This window comes from Pelophylax lessonae (genome assembly GCF_965119305.1).
Source record: "Pelophylax lessonae genome assembly, chromosome: 8".
In the NCBI taxonomy this organism is placed as follows: Eukaryota; Metazoa; Chordata; class Amphibia; order Anura; family Ranidae; genus Pelophylax; species Pelophylax lessonae.
Genome location: NC_138775.1, coordinates 175,138,439 through 175,157,339, shown reverse-complemented (window position 1 = coordinate 175,157,339; position 18,901 = coordinate 175,138,439). Strand labels below are relative to the sequence as shown.

General features: G+C 44.6%; 1 pseudogene across 1 annotated transcript in view; it reads right to left on the bottom strand.

The window, feature by feature from the left end:
- The window catches only part of LOC309561866 (RNA-binding region-containing protein 3-like), a 111,297-nt pseudogene that overhangs the window by 9,688 nt on the left and 82,708 nt on the right, over positions 1 to 18,901 (bottom strand). The window contains exons 11-14 of the transcript XR_014226211.1: positions 18,475 to 18,569; positions 18,333 to 18,391; positions 14,372 to 14,504; positions 8,763 to 8,830 (exon numbers count right to left, since the gene is read on the bottom strand). The product of XR_014226211.1 is annotated as an RNA-binding region-containing protein 3-like (transcript). The remainder of the gene's footprint in view (positions 1 to 8,762; positions 8,831 to 14,371; positions 14,505 to 18,332; positions 18,392 to 18,474; positions 18,570 to 18,901) is intronic.

The window sequence follows — 18,901 nt, the reverse complement described above, 5'->3', positions numbered from 1 at the left end:
GGTTGAATCTCAGGGACCGAAGTCACCCGGCTAGAGGCTTCTTGGTCTGTCTGGTCAACCAGATCCGATTCCTGTGGGGAATTGAGACTAATCTTAGGAAAAGGTAAAGAAAAAGATCTGTTCAGGGAACGGTGACTACCGCTCCCTGTAGCACTTAAATGTTGGAAGGGAAGAATCGCACCGGTAGTAGTAGTCGATGCTCGATCTAATGTCCTGAATACCGGTGAAAACGTCCCCCCACCCTCAAACCGGGTGGGGGCGCACCTTCAGGCTGTGTAATCCTTTGCTTCGGGTTTGGCTGAGTCGGTTCTCTGTTTGTCCGACCAGCCTTTCTTGAACCCTCCTGGAGGAGTCTTGCCTTTCCCGCTTGTTCCAGCCGGGCGTGCGAACCCTTTATGGGCGGTAAAGAAAGGTCCTCGCTTGTTGCGAGGTCCCTTAGCTTTAGCAGCCTGTGGCAAGAAAGTGCTCTTGCCCCCAGTGGCATCTTTAATGATTTCATCTAGGGTGGCCCCAAATAGGCGATTCACCTGAAAAGGGAGATTCGTCAAGGTCTTTTTGGAACCTAGGTCAGCTGACCAGCATTTTAACCACAGCACACGTCTGAGGATTACCGCTGACATAGATGCATGCCCTAATAGGGGGGTAGCATCCAAGGCTGCGTCACAGACAAACTGTAGCCCTTGTATAATCTGTTCCATCAAATCAGATGTTCCCTGGGGAATATCTTTTCCCCTAAGGTCTTGGCGTACCAATCTCGCCCATTCCGTTAGTGTCTGGGAAACTAGACCAATAACAATTACTGGTCTAAATGCTGACCCTATCAGGGAGAAAATAGTGCGGGACTCTGCTTCCATCTTTCGATCCACCGGATCCTTAAAGGACGAAGTGTCCTCCACTGGGATAACCGTGGCTTTATTCAGCCTGGAAATAGGTGGATCCACCACTGGTGGTACCGTCCATTTCTTAATGAGGGATTCCTCAAACGGATAGCGTCTAGCAATACGCTTGGAAATAGTAAAGGTACGCTTAGAATGCTCCCATTCTCCTTTAATTTTATTACCAAAACACTTGGGTACAGGAAAAACCTTCACCGTTTTGATGGGCTTGTTAGTACCAAAGGGAATCTCTGTTTCAGTTGCCTCTGCCGGTAAAACCTCAAGTCTTAAGGTTTCCCGCACCGCCACAACTAGTGCGTCCACCAATGCTTCTTCCTGAATTATGGCGGAAGAATGAACGTCCTCCTCACTGTCTGAGGGAGCTTTACCTGAGATAACAGCCCTTGCAGAGGGACCTGCAGCTGCAGTGACCGTCTCTGAATCTGAGTCAGAGGTGTCAGATAATATAGGGGTAGGCGGGGGTCGCTTTCTTGACCCCCGTCCCTGACAGGCCGCCTCCACCCGAGCCACCATAGACTCCAAAACTGCTGTAAATGCATCCATACTCTGTGCACCGGCGGGTCCCGTGGCCCCCTCGAGGGAAACAGGTGGGGGTACTTGTGTGGCAGGGTCCATGATTATTCCAGTAACTACCCGGAAAATACAATCCAAACTTAAGTAAAAAACTTTTTTTTTTTTTTTTTCAGACCCCCAGCGCCACAAAAGCCCCTCAGTGTTACCTGCTAGGGATCCCTATCGAGCGAGAGAGAGAGAGAGATAGACCCCCAGGCTCACCACTTGATGCTCAGAGTTCACTGCAACAGGTTACAGCGCTGTGTCCACAAACAGGAAGTCTTTTGGCTGGCTGGCTGCCCAGGAAGAAAGGAGGCGGCTCCGCCCCTCTGCACGCCTTCCGGCGCCTCCCCTAGCTCCACGAGGTGTTGGAGTCACCTCAAACATGGCCGCCCCCATGCTGCAGACACGAGGCTACGCCAAAATGGCGGCCTCGTGCGATCTACGGCGGTTTTGTACAGCATAGCGGCGTCCTGCAGAGTAACTAGGCATTGCAAAACCTCTCTCTCATGGAGATCAGCTTGATCGGCGGTACCGAACCCTGGCGGAACTGCATGGCCGTCGGGAGACCTGCTTCAACTGGAGGAATGACCTGGCAAGCCGCATACCTGTCCTGTGACTTCTGACAGGTAGGATACTTCTAGTAACACAGTAAGCTTCCAGTGCTGCCACATATTACAATCATTTCAACATACTTTTGTAATTAGATTGTCAACTCCCAAACCAAGCCTGCTGGCTTTTTGTTAACAAAAATCACACTCAATTAGGGGGATCTGTGACCTGTTATAGGATAGAGGGGAACCCATCCTTACCATTACAGAGAGGGGCCCGCGTTCACCACAAGACCCGTCAGGGGGAAAAGGGGAACATACTACTCACCATACCGGAACCAGGCGGGTGCCAACTCCTGACAGTACCCCTCTCCACCGAAGTTGGAGGGCTGTCGACCAATACGGACGCCGTGACTCATGGTCCTTGGCGTTTCAGCGAGATGTTTAACTCGCAGGGTCAGTCCCTCCAGTGGGACTATGTCGCGGCCGACCCAGCGCGGAGCTATGGCCTGCACGTGCTCGTAGGCTGAACTGGGTGACCACTGGATCTCAACATCCCGCCCGTCGCCCAGTTCAGCTTTCTTGCTTGAAGATCTCACAGGAACACTGGAGAAAAAAAGCTGTCTAAAAAATCTTTTCTAAGAAAAAAATCCTGCCAGGACCGAAGATCCCAGCAAGGTATCTAGGTCCTTACTCCTGACTAGACAGAAAAAAACTGAGTTGCTGAGGCAGAGAGAGAGAGGATATACCCTCTGGGACTGCCCCTAAGGTGTGGCCAGAGCATTTTTATTTCCTGTCTAGTCCTACTCCTGTGGAGGCAAAATAAACCCGAAGGTGCTGTATCACCGAGGACTACGTCTGTCAATGAGCGATAGAGAAAAAAAAACTGGGTGCCTATAGCAGGAAGTGGGAGTATCCCCTGGGACTGTCCCATTGGCGTGGTAGCGTTTTTTCCTGCCTAGTGTCCCACTCCTGTAGGGGGTATTTTTAATTGCTTACTTGTTACTTATTATGTAATGTGCCTTTGTACTGGCTAGTTTGACTACTCCAGAGAAACAATTTCTTAGAACAGCTACTTTCCTCGTTACTCTCATAGCCCTCTTCCATTCTGGGAGTGTCTAATTACTTTCTATGCTGGCCCAGCTCCTCTAACTCCCTAGATAACCCTTTATGTAGCTGTTGGGGGAGAAGTGAAAGGGAATACAAGAGTTAGTTGAATGACAGCTCTGAGTCAGCTGGGGCTGTCCACATCATGTTCCAGATGGCGGCACCCAGGAACATTCTCAGGGCTTTTGGATGTCTACAAAAGGGGGCCTGTAACAGGTAGATAACATGCATGGATGTTAAATTCACAAAATTTTATCAGAAAATGTTCTGATTGTTGAAATGAGTAGACTGGCAACAGTGCCTGTTTAAAACACAATAGAGGGGTTTTAAAGAAGTCAGTGTGTTAACTAAAATGAAAAGTACAACAGCTGGGGGCATGTCCAAGATGGCCGACTGAGGAGATATGTTTCCCGAAGCTCTGCTGGAGATAACCTGAATCCTTCATTTATTTGGGCCCCCTTTCGCTCTGCAACAACACTACTCTAGCTCTGTATGCCTTAATAGAAGCTTAATTTCCCACCGAGTGGGTGAGTCCTGGGCCTTTTCTCGGCAGAGTCTCCCGCGGGCCATTCCAATATGGCTTTGAAGACTGACCCTGTGGAGACGCCCGACTCCTCACCGCCGGGCATACCGAGGTCATGGTGGCTATTACGTCGTGTCAAGCGGTGCGGACTAATAAGATCGAGGCCGTCCAGTTAAGGCTAATGAATTTACGGGATCATGATGTAGCGTTGTCGGCAGCCCGAGGCACCGAGGATCTGCACCATCAAAATGCTAAGCTGCTGCTGTTCCCTGATTACACTCTGGATGCAGCCAGCTGGCTAGAAACTTTGCCTCCTCATATTGAAGTCAGCTATGTGGTGACGTCTCTTTTGCTTCTCTAAGCTATATTCATAGCCTTTAGGATTTAGAGGTCCTACTTGAATTCTCTGTTTTGTTATTACCTACGATTTTTAATTTTTCTTAATACTTGGTTTATTTTTTGTATGTGGCTCATGCACTATGTAGATGCCAAGTTTACCTCAGCCATGTGGCCCATACATGCCATTTGACTGTTTAAGAACGTGCTCCTGACTTGTTCAGGTAATTCAGTGAATCCTTAGTATGTGTACTGCTCCAGCATCTCGTATTTGGGATCACAGATTATATAAAAAGGGATCTCTTTCTTACCCCATTTTTTATTTTAACCACTTTACCACTAGAGCATTTTGCTGTCTTACGTCTGGGCCACTTTTTGCGATTCGGCGCTGTACGAATTTAACTGACAATTGCGCGGTCATGCGACGCCATACCCAAACGAAATTTACGTCCTTTTTTTTCCCACAAACAGAGCTTTCTTTTGGTGGTATTTGATCACCTGTGCGATTTTTACTTTTTGCGCTATAAACAAAAAAAGAGCGTTTATTTTGAAAAAATAACAATATTTTTAACATTTTTTTATATGAAATTCCCCCCAAAAAAGATGTAAAAACCAATTTTTTTTAAAATTTTTGGCCAATTTGTTTTCTGCTACCCATGTTTGGTAAAAAAAAAAATCACAATAAGCGTATTTTGATTGGTTTGCGCAAAAGTTATTGCGTTTACTAACTAAGGGAAAGATTTCTGTCATTTTTGGTGTTTTTTTTTTTAACGAGTTATGGCAGCGATCTGCGATTTTTTTTATGCGGGACTGCGACATTGCGGCGGACAGATCGGACCCTTGACTGACATTGACACTTTTGGGGGTACCAGTGACATTACTGCAGTAATCAGTGCTATAAATATGCACTGTTACTGTAAAAATGACACTGGCAGGGAAGGGGTTAATTTTATTGGAGAGGGAGGGGTTAATGTATGCCTGGTGCTTACTAACGTGTGGGGGGGAGGTGACTGAGTGAGTCAGGGACAGATTGGATGTTCAGCTATGCTGAACACTCCGATCTGTCACTCCCTGTCACTTAGATCCGCTCGCTCTGTTTACACAAGCGGGCGGATCTCCAAACTGGATTCCCCGACGATCGGGGCAGAGCAGCGGCGATCGCCGCCGCTCCTCCCCTGGCCCGACTCCCGCTGTGAATGAAAACAGTGGGAGCGCCGCCTACAGGGGGAGGAGTCCAGTGACGTAGGTCTACGTCGCTGGACGATAACGAGCCACATTGCTGCAGTAGCAGCACAGTGGCTAGTGGTAAAGTGGTTAATGTGTTTGTAACTGTTATTGGATGCACATGAAGCTTTCTGAATTTTAAACGTTTTTTCTGATGTGTTTTTTTTCCCTTTCTTTTTGGCTTCATGCGTGAGCATTATCATACCACCTATTCCACTTATGCTAAGGGGGTGAGTGTCCTTGTCCATTGATCTCTACAGTTTCCCCTTATGGGAGTTCAAACTGACCCGGGGGGCAGATTTGTAATACTCAATGGCCATGCCTCAATATTTAATGTTGAATTTGTCATTGTGTGTCTTTAACTTCCACCCCAGGTGGATACTGCCTTACTATATTTTATAATGCAACAAGTGATACAATATGGGGTTTCTAATGTGCTAGTCGCAGGTGACTAACTTAACCACTTATCGACCGCCCATCGATGTACGTTCGTCTTTTGGCGCTAAATACTGGGGTTATGGCAGCAGATAGCTGCCATAACCCCGGTATTTTTAAAAATGGAGGGCTTTCAGGTAAGGGTGGTCCCAGTGGCGGATTTGCTGCGGGATCACATTTACGGTGTGGCGGAAGAGGTGCCCCCCCCCTCCCGCCGCGTCCCGATCCTTTTCCCAGCTTACCGGACCCGCCGACAGCGAGGAAACCGATCCGGTGTTCCGTGAGAATTACCTACCCGTGAGAAAAACCTACCCTCGTCACTTCCGGTTGCACGGCACTGTGTGTAATGCGGCGTTTACATTAAAACAGCTGTGCTGCAATACGAGTGATCTCCACTCCTATCCCTGTCACTTCCCTCATCTCGGCTAGTAAATATAAAAGCGGCGGCGGGTGTATGAAAAGATAAATCACGGAGCCGCCAGCCGCTTTTATATTTACTAGCCGAGTTGAGGGAAGTCACAGGGACAGGAGCGGAGATGACTCGTATTGCAGCCGAGTGGGTAGGTTTTTTTCACGGAACACAGTAATAATTTCATACTAGTGCGCATGCGCAGTAGTCTGCTCCCCATTACGTATCCGGGGCTGGGAGCATGCGCACTGCTGCGCTGCTCAGCTGTTCCTGGCCGGAAGTGACAAGGGTAGGTTTTTCTCACGTTACACCGGTCCCAGATCCTCTTAGACAGGAAGTCGAGTGAGGGCAAGATGGCCCACACTCGACTCTATGGTCTTGGAGGACCAGAGCGACATCAAACGTCATTGACTAGCAACCGGCTTAAAGTGTCAATTTTTTTTTAACCATTTTTTTTTTTAGTGTACTTGTGAAGTTGTGAGGTCTTTTTGACCCCAGATCTCACAATAAAAAGGTCCCGTCATGCCTATTTCTATTACAATGAATGTTTACATTCCTTGTAATAGGAATAAAAATGATCACTTTTTTTTTTTTTAAACTGTAAAAATATTAAATAAAATAAATAGAAAAAAAAAATTAAAGCGCCCTGTCCCCGTTAGCTCGCGCGCAGGAGCGAACGCATACGGAAGCCCCGCCCACATATGTAAACAGTGTTCAAACCACACATGTGAGTTATTGCCGCAATTGTTAGAGTGTCCCCTATCTTCGAGTTTCTTCGCCCTGGCCCTTAAGCCTTTGGCTTTATTAATATGGAGTTCCCGGCTTGTTGAGGGATGGTAGGTTGGCCCCTTGGAGGAAAAGATTTCACTGTACACGGATGATACTTTACTGTATCTACATGATGCACACTCCTCCCTGTGGGTAGCCCTTGCGATCTTCGATTAGCATGGGAAGTACTCAGGAATAAGGTTCAACTGGAAAAAAATCGGCACTTTTCCCCTTGGACTCTGGTGGTAGGGAAACAGTGATCCCCACTCCTTTGCTTTTGGCAGACGAGTTCAAATTTCTAGAAATTAGGGTCCGGAGTAATCTCAGCAATTTTTCAGTTGAACCTCTTCCCCCTTTTTACAGCAGTTAAAAGAAAAATGCACGTCCTGGACCTCCCTTCCGTTAAATCTTATGGGGCGTATTAATGTGGTCAAAATGCTCTTCCTACCCAAATTTATTTACGTCTTTAGGAATTGCCCAAATTGGATAAGGGGACCTTCTTTAAGGAGATAGATCGCTGTGTGGGCTCCTTTCTACGGCATGGAGCTCCACCCTGCTTAGCTAAATCCATGATGTGGAGGGCTGGCTTGCTAACGCAGCAGTCTTGTCTGGAAGCAGCTACACTGGGCTTACTAACAGACCGAGTGAACTTAGTATATCGTGGACATAGCGTTTATGACTTTTTCACTTCCAACCAGAGCAACACTTAGAGTTTGGATGATGGCCAGGAAACGCTTCCTATGTCCTAATCAGTGGTCTCCCTATACTCCGCTATGGGGGAATCCCTCGCTGGGATACTTTAGATCAATTCCAGACCTACAAATCTGGGCCTGATTTGGTGTTAAGACGCTCAGAGAGGTTATGCCAAATCGTACCCTGTTGTCTTTCGCTGATCTGTCGCACCAATATAGTATGCTTAGCTGGATGCTTTTCTGATACTGGCAATTGTGTCATGCAGCTCGATCTCAGTTCTCTAAACCAACCTTCTTTGGCAACAGACCCAGTTGAAGACCTTCTAGCACAGGAGGAGCTTATTAAACTTTATTCAACCCTACTAAGTGTAGATTCTCCAAAGATAGGGAAACTCTGGGAATGTTAGAGTATGGATATTCTTGCTTTAGACAGAGAGACATGGGAGAAATGCTTTGAAAGCAACTCTAAATTGATCATTTCATCTAGGGATAAGTTGCTCCAAACTAAAATGTCTACATAAGGTGTACTATACGCCTCAAAGACTACATCAAATCTACCCATCTAGATCTCCAGATTGTCCCCATTTTCATTGTTCGACATGTTCTGGACGGATGTATTTGATCTTATCAATATCCTTCTACAGCTGTCCCTCCCGAAGACTCCTAAACTGGCCTTAGTATGTATTCATGAGGATGAGCAGAGGCCTAGAGACACAAAAAAACTCTTGATCTCATACCTATTGTTTTATGCGAAAAATGAAATCCTTCCTAATTGGATTTCCCCCTCTACCCTCACCTCATGGGAATCTGCACTGGATAAGGCATTACCCATGTACAAATTAACCTACCTCAGTAGGAATTGTTCTTGGAAATTCGATAAGATTTGGCAGCCGTGGCTGTTCTTCTGAACCTTACTGTAATATCCTGGATCTTGTCTAAAATTATTGTACACTATATGCCTTTCTTGAGAATGGAATTCTCATTTTTTTTACCTTGTTTTCGTCAGTGATGTAACTGTGGATGTATGGTTATGTACCTTGCCTTTGTTATACACTGTACCGCATATTATTTTTACAATGCAAGCAAAAAAAAAAAAAAAAGTACGACAGCTAGATACCCTGCTATAAAAGAAATATGACTAAGTAAATAAATATTCTTTTATACCAAAGTTGATCTCAAAATTGATTATCTCTCTGAACAAACAGTCAATGGGACTCATTCCAAGAGTGCCTGAGATTTTGCCCTGATGGTGCCTCTTGTATAACATACCTTGGCTGCTATCTTTTGGCTGGCAATTTATTAGTATTAGGCTTGGGACGAGCCGATCGTGCAAACTGCTGTTGCTCAGTTAAGGTCACGCATAAAAACATAAGAAAACATAAGAACAGTGTTTACATGCATACTCAATTTTTGTGACCAAATCCATAAATGGAATGTCCACATGACCATTAAAAAACAAAAAACAAAAAAAAGAAAAAAAAAAAAAAAACTAGAGAATTATATAACAGACATCTGCATGCTCACTCACACATGCAACACAGGGCCAGAAAAAAAACAAAAAACCCTGCCTCTGCAGCAGAAGTGAGTCCACATTAAAATCATCATCTCAAGCCTGGTTTCACTATTTACAAATTAGCTGGATGAAGCATGCAGCCCATCAAGTCCCATTATGTTTTTATGGCTACTGAATAAATATTGTGTAAATAAAGGGGTAATTCAGGTATACGGTTCCTTTAACCACTTCTAGACCAAAAGACTTTCACCCCCTTCAAGTCAAACCCATTTTTCAGTCACAATTTTCTGGAAATATATACCGTATATACTCGAGTATAAGCCGAGTTTTTCAGCATGTTTTTTCATGCTGAAAATGCACCCCTCGGCTTATACTCGAGTCACTGACTGGAGTGTCTTTTTAAAAATGGCGCCGCTCGGCGCCGACGTGTCACTGCGCATGTGCCGCATGCCCGGAAATAGCCGAACGTGTTCGGCTTTTCCCGAGCATCGGTGGCGCATTTGCGGTGACGTATGGCGGCGCGATTTTTAAATCGAAGACGGCGCCTCACCGACAGGTAAGTGAGATGCCTCCGCAGCCCCTGTATTTCCTCATGCAGTGCTGCGGGCATGGTACAGACATTCTCCTGTACCATGCCCGCAGCACTGCATCTCCTGTGCCATGCCTGTAATTACTGTGCCATGCCTATACCTACTGTGCCATGCCTCTAATTACTGTGCCATGCCTATACCTACTGTGCCATGCCTATACCTACTGTGCCATGCCTATACCTACTGTGCCATGCCTATACCTACTGTGCCATGCCTGTACATACTGTGCCATGCCTGTACATACTGTGCCATGCCTATACCATCACCTGTACTATGCCTAAACCATCACCTGTGCCATGCCTATACCATCACCTGTGCCATGCCTGTACCATGACCTGTGCCATGCCTGTACTATGCCTGTACCATGACCTGTAACATGCATGTACCATGACCTGTAACATGCATGTACCATGACCTGTGCCATGCCTGTACCATCACCTGTGCCCTGACCTGTGCCATGCCCTTACCATGACCTGTGCAATGCCTGTACTATGACCTGCGCTATCTCCTGTACCATGCACGCAGCCCCTGTTTTGTGTCTCGTGGTGGTCCAGTTGGGTCCAGTAGCTGCAGCATTTCCCACCCTAGGCTTATACTCGAGTCAATAAGTTTTCCCACTTTTTTGTGGCAAAAGTAGGGGTCTCGGCTTATATTCGGGTCGGCTTATACTCGAGTATATACGGTATATAATTTTTTTTTTTTTTTAGTCAGTGTCCCTGATCACTGCCACACCAGATAAGGTCTCTGATCGTTGCTTCACCATTTAAAGTGTCCCTGATAATTATTAGATACATAATTTATGCCCCTAGATGGCCTGAAGGTTCTTTGTGTAAAAAAAAAAAAAAAAATACATTTTAATTTTCTATTCCTGCATTTCCTACAAAACGTGTGGTAAAAAATTACATTTTAATCACTTCAGCCCCGGGAGGTTTTATTCCCGTTAATGACCAGGCTATTTTTTTGCGATTCGGCACTGCGTTACCTTAACGGACAATTGTGCCGTTGTGCAACACTGTATCCAAAGAAAATTGATGTATTTTTTTCCCCCAGAAATAGAGCTTTCTTTTGGTGGTATTTAATCACCTGTGCGATTTCTTTTTTTTTTTCTCTCGCTATAAACAAAAAAATGAGCAAATATATATATATATATATATATCTCACATTCTGCTATAGAACATTCCCAATAAAAAAAAAATGTAAAAATCAAATTTTTTATCATTTTAGGCCAATTTGTATTCTGCTACTTATTTTTGGTAATAAAAATCCCAATAAGTGTATTTTGATTTGTTTGCGCAAAGTTTATTGCGTCTACAAACGAGGGGAAAGATGGCTGTCATTTTTATTTATTTATTTATTTTTTTACTAGTAATGGCGCCGATTATCAATTAGCGGGACTGTGACATTGCGGCAGACAGATTGGACCCTTAACTGACATTTTTGGGGGGACCAATGATATTACTACAGTAATCAATGTTAAAATTTGGCGCTGTTACTGTAATAACGACACTGGCAGGGAAGGGGTTAACTCAGGGGCGGTCAAAGGGTTAATTGTATGCCTAGGGGTTTTTCTAACTGTGAGGGGGATGGGCTTGTGGAATCGACACAGTGACCTGTGATCCTAAATAAAAGAATCGCAGGCACTCTGTGCTGATTCCTGAGATAACACCGGTCTGCTGTGTTTACAACAGCAGACCGTCGCTCTCTCTCCACGGGGAGTGATCGCGGGTGCCCAGCAGCAATCATGGCCGCCGGCCCCATGAGTCGGAACATTAAAAAAAAAAAAAAAAAAACACCCCACAAAAAACACATTTTATTTAATTTCTTATTTTTGCATACTGTCACCAGAGCAGTGCAGTGTTACCCTCAATGCAAAAAGGGGAAAACAAGGGCCACATATGCTGAAACAAAAACAGAACTTGTAAGAACCAAAAAGGATTTTGCTTCTGGGACTTTCATGAGTTGTGTCTTACCATAGCAAGACTTCAGTGCTCTGGTGAGGTGATCAGGATTTTTTTTTTTTTGTACACTTGATTGCTGGAGTCACAAATATTGCTGCTGTGTGCTCTAGAGTGTGCACGAGTGTCCGATGCAGAACGTACAGTTATGTCCACCTGCATTGGTGCCGTTCCTATTCAGCTGTTAATATACAGTAATCAGAGGAAAGGTGGTTAACATATAATCCACACAAAGTAGTAAATTCTGCAGATGATGGAATCCAGTGCGTTAAAGCAAATACCAGTACAATACTTACATCTGCATCTTCAAAACAAAAATTAAAGATTCTACACTATTATTCAACTAATTGTGCATTATCAAATTTAGCCTAATTAAACTCACATATCCTTCACTTGAATATATGGTAAAATAAAAGGCTGCAATTTGACTATCATATGCAACAGAAATTAATATCACAAAATGAGAACAAGCAGCTACAGTATCTCACAAAAGTGAGTACACCCCTCACATTTCTGTAAATATTTTATTATATCTTTTCATGTGACAACACTGAAGAAATGACACTTTGCTACAATGTAAAGGAGTGAGTGTACAGCTTGTATAACAGCGTAAATTTGCTGTCCCCTCAAAATAACAACATACAGCCATTAATGTCTAAACCACTGTCAACAAAACTGAGTACACCCCTAAGTGAAAATGTTCAAATTTGGCCCAAAGTGTCAATATTTTGTGTGGCCACCATTATTTTCCACCACTGCCTTAAAGCGGAGTTCCACCCAAAATTTATACTTACCTCCATCTTCTCGCTCCCGGTAACCTGAAAAACAAATGGATAATCGCAATTTTTTTTTTTTTTTTCACTTACCTTTTAGAGAAAATATACTCACCTTACTTCCTTCGTCCTCCCCTCGGCGGCCACAGTGATTCGTCACTTCCTGGCTTTTGCAATGATTCCTGGGAGCTGAACGTCATCGCTCCCAGGAATCATTGCGCCTGCACCGGCCCCGACGTCAGTTCCGGGGCGCGCGCGTCATTCCCTTCTAAACAGCTTCTGGGCATGCCCAGAAGCTGTGGAGGGATGACGCGCGAGACCCGGAAGTGACGTCGGGGCCGGTGCAGTGCATCGTGGGACCAAAGAAGGAAGAGGACCGAAGAGGACGCGGAAGAGGATCGCGCTGGCTTCAAGCTGCCCACACCTGAGATGGCAGCGCTGGACAAGACAATTTCAAGGTAAGTATTTCTCCTGAAAGGTAAGTGCAACCCGGGACAGATCAGAGGCTAGCCATTGTGGAATGTGCTAGCCCTGACTGTCCCGGGGGTATTTTTATAAAAAAATGTATAACAAGGGTGGAACTCCGCTTTAACCCTCTTGAGCATGGAGTTCAGCAGAGCTTCACAGGTTGCCACTCGAGCCCTTTTCTACTCCTGACGACATCACAAAGGTGGTGGATGTTAGAGACCTTGCGCTCCTCCACCTTCTGTTTGAGGATGCCTCACAGATGCTCAATAGGGTTTAGGTCTGGAGACATGCTTGTCAATCATCTTTACCCTCAGCTTCTTTATCAAAGCAGTGGTTGTCTTGGACGTGTGTTTGGGGTTGTTATGTTGGAATACTGCCCTGCGGCCCAGTCACCAAAGGGGAGGGGATCATGCTCTGCTTCAGTATGTCGCAGTACGTGCTGGCATTCATGATTCTCTCAATGAACTGTAGCTCCCCAGTTCCTGCAGCACTCATACAGTCCAAGACCATGACACTCCCACCACTGTGCTTAAGTGTAGGCAAGACACACTTGTCTTTGTACTCCTCACCTGGTTGCCGCCATACATGCTTGAACCATCTGAACCAAATAATTTGATCTTGGTCTCATCAGACCACAGGACATGGTTCCAGTAATCCATGTCCTTAGCCTGCTTGTCTTCAGCAAAATGTTTGCGGGCTTTCTTGTGCATCATCTTCAGAAGAGGTTCCTTCTGGGACAACAGTCATGCAGACCAATTTGATGCAGTGTGCGGCGTATGGTCTGTGCACTGACAGGCTGACCCACCACCCCTTTAACCTCTGCAGCAATGCTGGCAGCACTATTTCCCAAAGACAACCTCTGGATATGACGCAGAGCACATGTACTCAACTTCTTTGGTCGACCATGGCGAGGCCTGTTCTGAGTGGAACCTGTCCTGTTTAACTGCTGTATGGACTTGGCCACGGTGCTGCAGCTCAATTTCAGGGTCTTGGCAATCTTCTTATAGCCTAGGCCATCTTTATGTAGAGCAACAATTCTTTTTTCAGATCCTCAAGAGAATTCTTTGCCATGAGGTGCCATGTTGAACTTCCAGTGACCAGTATGAGAGAGTGAGAGCAATAATAAATTTAACACACCTACTCCCCATTCCCACCTGAGACCTTTTAACACTAACGAGTCACATGACACCGGGGAGGGAAAATGACTAATTGGGCCCAATGTGGACATTTTCACCTAGGGGTGTACTCACTTTTGTTGCCAGCGGTTTAGACTTTAATGGCTGTGTATTGAGCTATTTTGAGGGGACAGTAAATTTACACAAGCTGTACACTCACTACTTTACATTGTAGCAAAGTGTCATTTCTTCAGTGTTGTCACATGAAAAGATAGAAAAAAAGACTTACAAAAGTGAGTACACTCCTCAGATTTTTGAGAGATACTGTATGCTTTGTTTTTTTCAGCAGACAAGTACGCGAAACAGGAGCTTCAGGTCTCATCTCCACTGAATCAACGATGAAGGCATACATCCTGAGAATCCTTAGAACTATTTCTAATAAGCCTGTATACAAAAAAGGATACAATGACCAATGGCTTGTCAAAAAGAACATATCCGTGGACATGTTTTAAGGCTTTTGCTGCTGCATCTTCATTGGGAAAGCCAATAAAAGCTTGCCCCTTCATTCTCCCTTCTTTCATCAAACGAATATCAAACCTGTTAGGTAAAAAAAAAAAAATATATCAGCTTACTGAGCACAAAAAATAAAGCTTGCATAAAGAATTCATGAAAAAATATCCAGAGTAGTGGCATTTCAGAACAGTACATGTGCCCACGCTGGCAGGACCCATTTCAAACGTTTCTCCCCCCTCAGCCGGCCTTTAAGTACTTAACCTGAGCCTAATCCAGTACTAACTATGTCCATCTGCTGCAGCTCCTACCCAATTTCTCTTCTCACACGAGACTCAGCAGCAGGAGCCATTTACTCCTACTGCGATCAGTTAAATCCTGAAAACAGGCCGGGCTCAGGATCAAGCTGCCATGTCTACCCCCATAGCAAACAGTTTGCTATGGAGGGCAAACGGAGAAGAGGAAGAGCGGACCGCGCCAGCAGGGGACCTCAGAAGAGGTGGTTTGACATGTTCGTTATTAATTAATTGCAGACCACATAACCTAGTTATACGGTGGCAGAGTGGCTCTCCTGCGCTGGATCATAGTTACATAGTTTGTGAGGTTGAAAAAAAGACATCAGTCCATCCAGTTCAACCTATGATGTGTGTGTGTGTGTGTGTTTGCGGTTAACCGTATATTGTATACCCATGTATGTTGTGGTCTTTAAGGTGCCCATCTAATAGTTTTTTGAAACTATTGATGCTCCCTGCTGATACGACTGCTTGTGGAAGAGAATTCCACATCCTTACTGCTCCGACAGTGAAGAACCCCTTACGTATTTTAAGGTTAAACCGTTTTTCCTCTAGTTTTAGTGAGCGGCCACGTGTCTTATTGTATTCCCTTTCTCTAAAAATGTGTTCCTTATGCTAGGGTCGCCAGTACAGTATTTGTACATTGATATCATATCCCCCCTCAAGCATCTCTTCTCCAGAGAGAAAAAGTTCAGTGCTTGTAGTCTTTCCTCATAGCTGATGCCCTCCATTCCCCTAATTATTTTTGTTGCCCTTCTCTGGACTCTCTCCAGTTCCAGCACATCTTTCCTGAGGACCGGTGCCCAGAACTGGACAGCATACTCCAGATGTGGCCGGACCAGAGTCTTGTAGAGTGGGAGAATAATCTCCATTTCTGGAGTGAATCCCCTTTTTTATGCATGCCAGTATTCTGTTGGCTTTGCTTGCAGCGGCTTGGCATTGCATACCACTGCCAAGCCTGTTGTCTACCAGTACCCCCAGGTCCTTTTCCATCTTAGATTCACCCAGAGGTTTCCCCCCCAGCGAGTAGCTTGCTTTCGTGTTTCTGGCACCCAGGTGCATTACTTTACATTTTTCAACATTAAACCTCATCTGCCATGTAGTTGCCCACCCCATTATTTTGTTCAGGTCCGCTTGTAAGGTTTCCACATCCTGCATAGAAGATATTGGCATGCTTAGTTTAGTATCATCCGCAAATACTGAGATTGTACTAGATATTCCCTCCTCTAGATCATTTATGTATAAATTAATCAGGATTGGTCCCAGGACAGAACCTTGGGGGACCCCACTTTCCACACCTGCCCAATCCGAGTGCTCCCCATTAATCACCTCCCTCTGGACTCTCCCCTGGAGCCAGTTCTCTATCCAGGTACTCACCTTATGGTCCATACCTACATTCCTTAGTTTGTACAGTAAGCGTTTGTGAGGAACGGTGTCAAAGGCCTTTGCAAAGTCCAAATACACCACATCCACAGGCTTACATTTATCTAGGTGGCAGCTCACTTCATCGTAGAAGGTTAATAGATTGGTTTGGCAAGAACGATTTTTCATGAATCCATGCTGATTACTACTAATAATACAGTTTTCATTACTAAAGTCTTGTTTGTATGTGGTCCCTTAACCTCCCCTCCAAAGTCTTGCAGACTACTGATGTTAGGCTGACCGGCCTATAGTTACCCGGGATATATCTCAGCCCTTTTCTAAATATTGGTACCACGTTGGCTTTTTTCCAATCAGCTGGCACCATACCCGTCTGTAGACTATCCTTAAAGATCAAGAATAATGGTCTGGCAATCACCTGGCTGAGCTCTTTAAGAACCCTCGGGTGCAAGCCATCCGGTCCCGGTGATTTATGTTAAGTTTTTCTAGTTTAGTTCTAAGTCTATCTTCTGTTAGCCATGGCGGTACTTCCTGAGGTGTATTATTTAGTTTAGCATTACAAGCTGGGTTAGTGTAGCCCCCCCAATTCTTATGTGAAGACTGAAGAGAAGAAATTATTTATTTAACACTTTCGCCTTCTCTCTGTCCTCTGTGGCCAGATTTCCTTTGTCTTTTATGGGGCGCCAATGTGTTCTGGCCTCGCTTTCTTACTGTTTATATACTTAAAGAATTTCTTGGGGTTCTTTTTACTCTCTTCCGCTATAGGTGTCTCGTGTTATATTTTAGCCGCCTTGATTTCACCTTTACATTTCTTAGTACACTCTTTGTAATGCTTGAATGCTGCCAATGACCCCTCAGCCTTGTATTTTTTGAAGGCCCTTTCTTTAGTATTAATATGCATTTTTAGGTTTGAGTTTAGCCACCCAGGGTTTAGTTTTGCTCTTTTAAATGTATTTCCCTTTGGAATGCACTGGCCAATCCCTTTGTTTAGTATGCTCTTGAAGCACTCCCATTTTTCCTCCGTGTTCTTTGTTCCCAGGGTTCTATCCCATTTGATATTTTCTAGCAAAAAGCGCAGTTTTGGGAAATTGGCTCTTTTTAAATTCAGTGTCCTTATATTACTCTTGTGTTTCCTATTACTATAATTAATACTGAAACTAATTGACCTATGGTCACTGTTTCCTAAGTTGCCCCGTATTTCTACAAGTATTTAGATCAAGTACCGCATTGTTTCTTGTCGGTGCGTTCACCATCTGACCCATAAAATTGTCCTGCAAAACATTTAGGAACTGCAGAGCCTTGGCTGAATGCGCACGTTTCCTTCTGCCCAGTCTATATCTGGATAATTAAAGTCCCCCATTATAATGACATTTCCCATCCTTGCTGCCAATCCTATCTGTAAAAGAAGGTCTGCCTCCCCCTCCTCCCTCTGGTTGGGGGGCCTATAGCATACGCCCAAATATTACCTTCCCTATAGCGCCTTCCCTTTTAAGTTCTACCCATAGGGATTTTGCCTGTCCATAGCTCCATTATTAATATCATCCCTCATATTTACCTGTACACTGTTCTTAATATACAGACATACCCCTCCCCCTTTTTACCCTCTCTAAATCTGCGATAAAGGGAATACCCCTGAATGGTCGCCATCCAATCATGAGAGTTGTCGAACCAAGTCTCTGTTATCCCCACAAAATCTAAGTCCTCCTCAAACAGCAGCTCCAGCTCTCCCATCTTGTTGGCCAGGCTTCTGGCATTGGTATACAAACCTCGTAATTTTGTACCTAGTATGCGATCCGGCACTTCCGGGTAGGGGGTGTGGGTACATGTGAGCCTCCGGTGACCTGGCTATGCTGTGATTAGACACAGCACAAGCCAATCAAAGGGTGCTGGCCAATGGATGACTGCCAACACCTGTGGATCGACAACGAGAAGTACAGGACAGGGCTCGGTCTATGTAAACAAGTTGAACACTGACTTCACAGGTTTAGTGCTTTGGTTCAATTGATGCGTTTCTGTTGCTGACAGCAGCACACGCTAAAGAAGGCTGGTCTTCTGCTCATTTGACATGGAAGACCTGCTCATACGGTTAACCAAAGCCTCTGACCACTTGAAGGTGTCATTACCCACTGGTACCATAAAAAAGGCCAGAATGACAAAATACTCAAAATCTGGATGTGTACTGTTAAGTAGGCCACAAGGCATTTACTACTTTGTCATATCAAATCTAGTAACTGCAACTTACATATTCTTTTCGGTTTCAGATGAAAAGTTGATGAATTTCCCAAATATAAACTTGAGCTCCTGTTGGAAAAGAAGTGCAATATGTAGGTAACTGGAGCACATGATGACAGAAACACAGACCGCAATCTGCATGTGATTATTACCTTTTCAGTGACTTGTTTTGCTAAATTTTTCACATACAGTCTGCAGTTTGGCTCTCCCGGCTCATAACCCTTGAACACAGAAAGCTGGCGCATTTCTACATCCAGGAATAAACAAGGTTTTAAAGAAGTTATCGATTATTTCACAATCAAACTTTTCATGTACGACATATTAGTGTTAATCACTAGTCCAAGGTCATTTTGAAAATTTTCACATACATGTTATAATTCGTTTTTTTTGCTAGAAAAATACTTGGAACCATGAACTCCTATTTGCCTTATTCCTTAAGTGACAAAATTCATTCCACTGCAGTGGAAATTAAGCAGCCAACAACAAATTCACAGTCAGATGCACATAAATGGCTTTTCTTGCTTCCTGTTAGGAGAACTGCAAGATTTCCCGGCTATGCTGGAGCCCAGTCAGCACTAA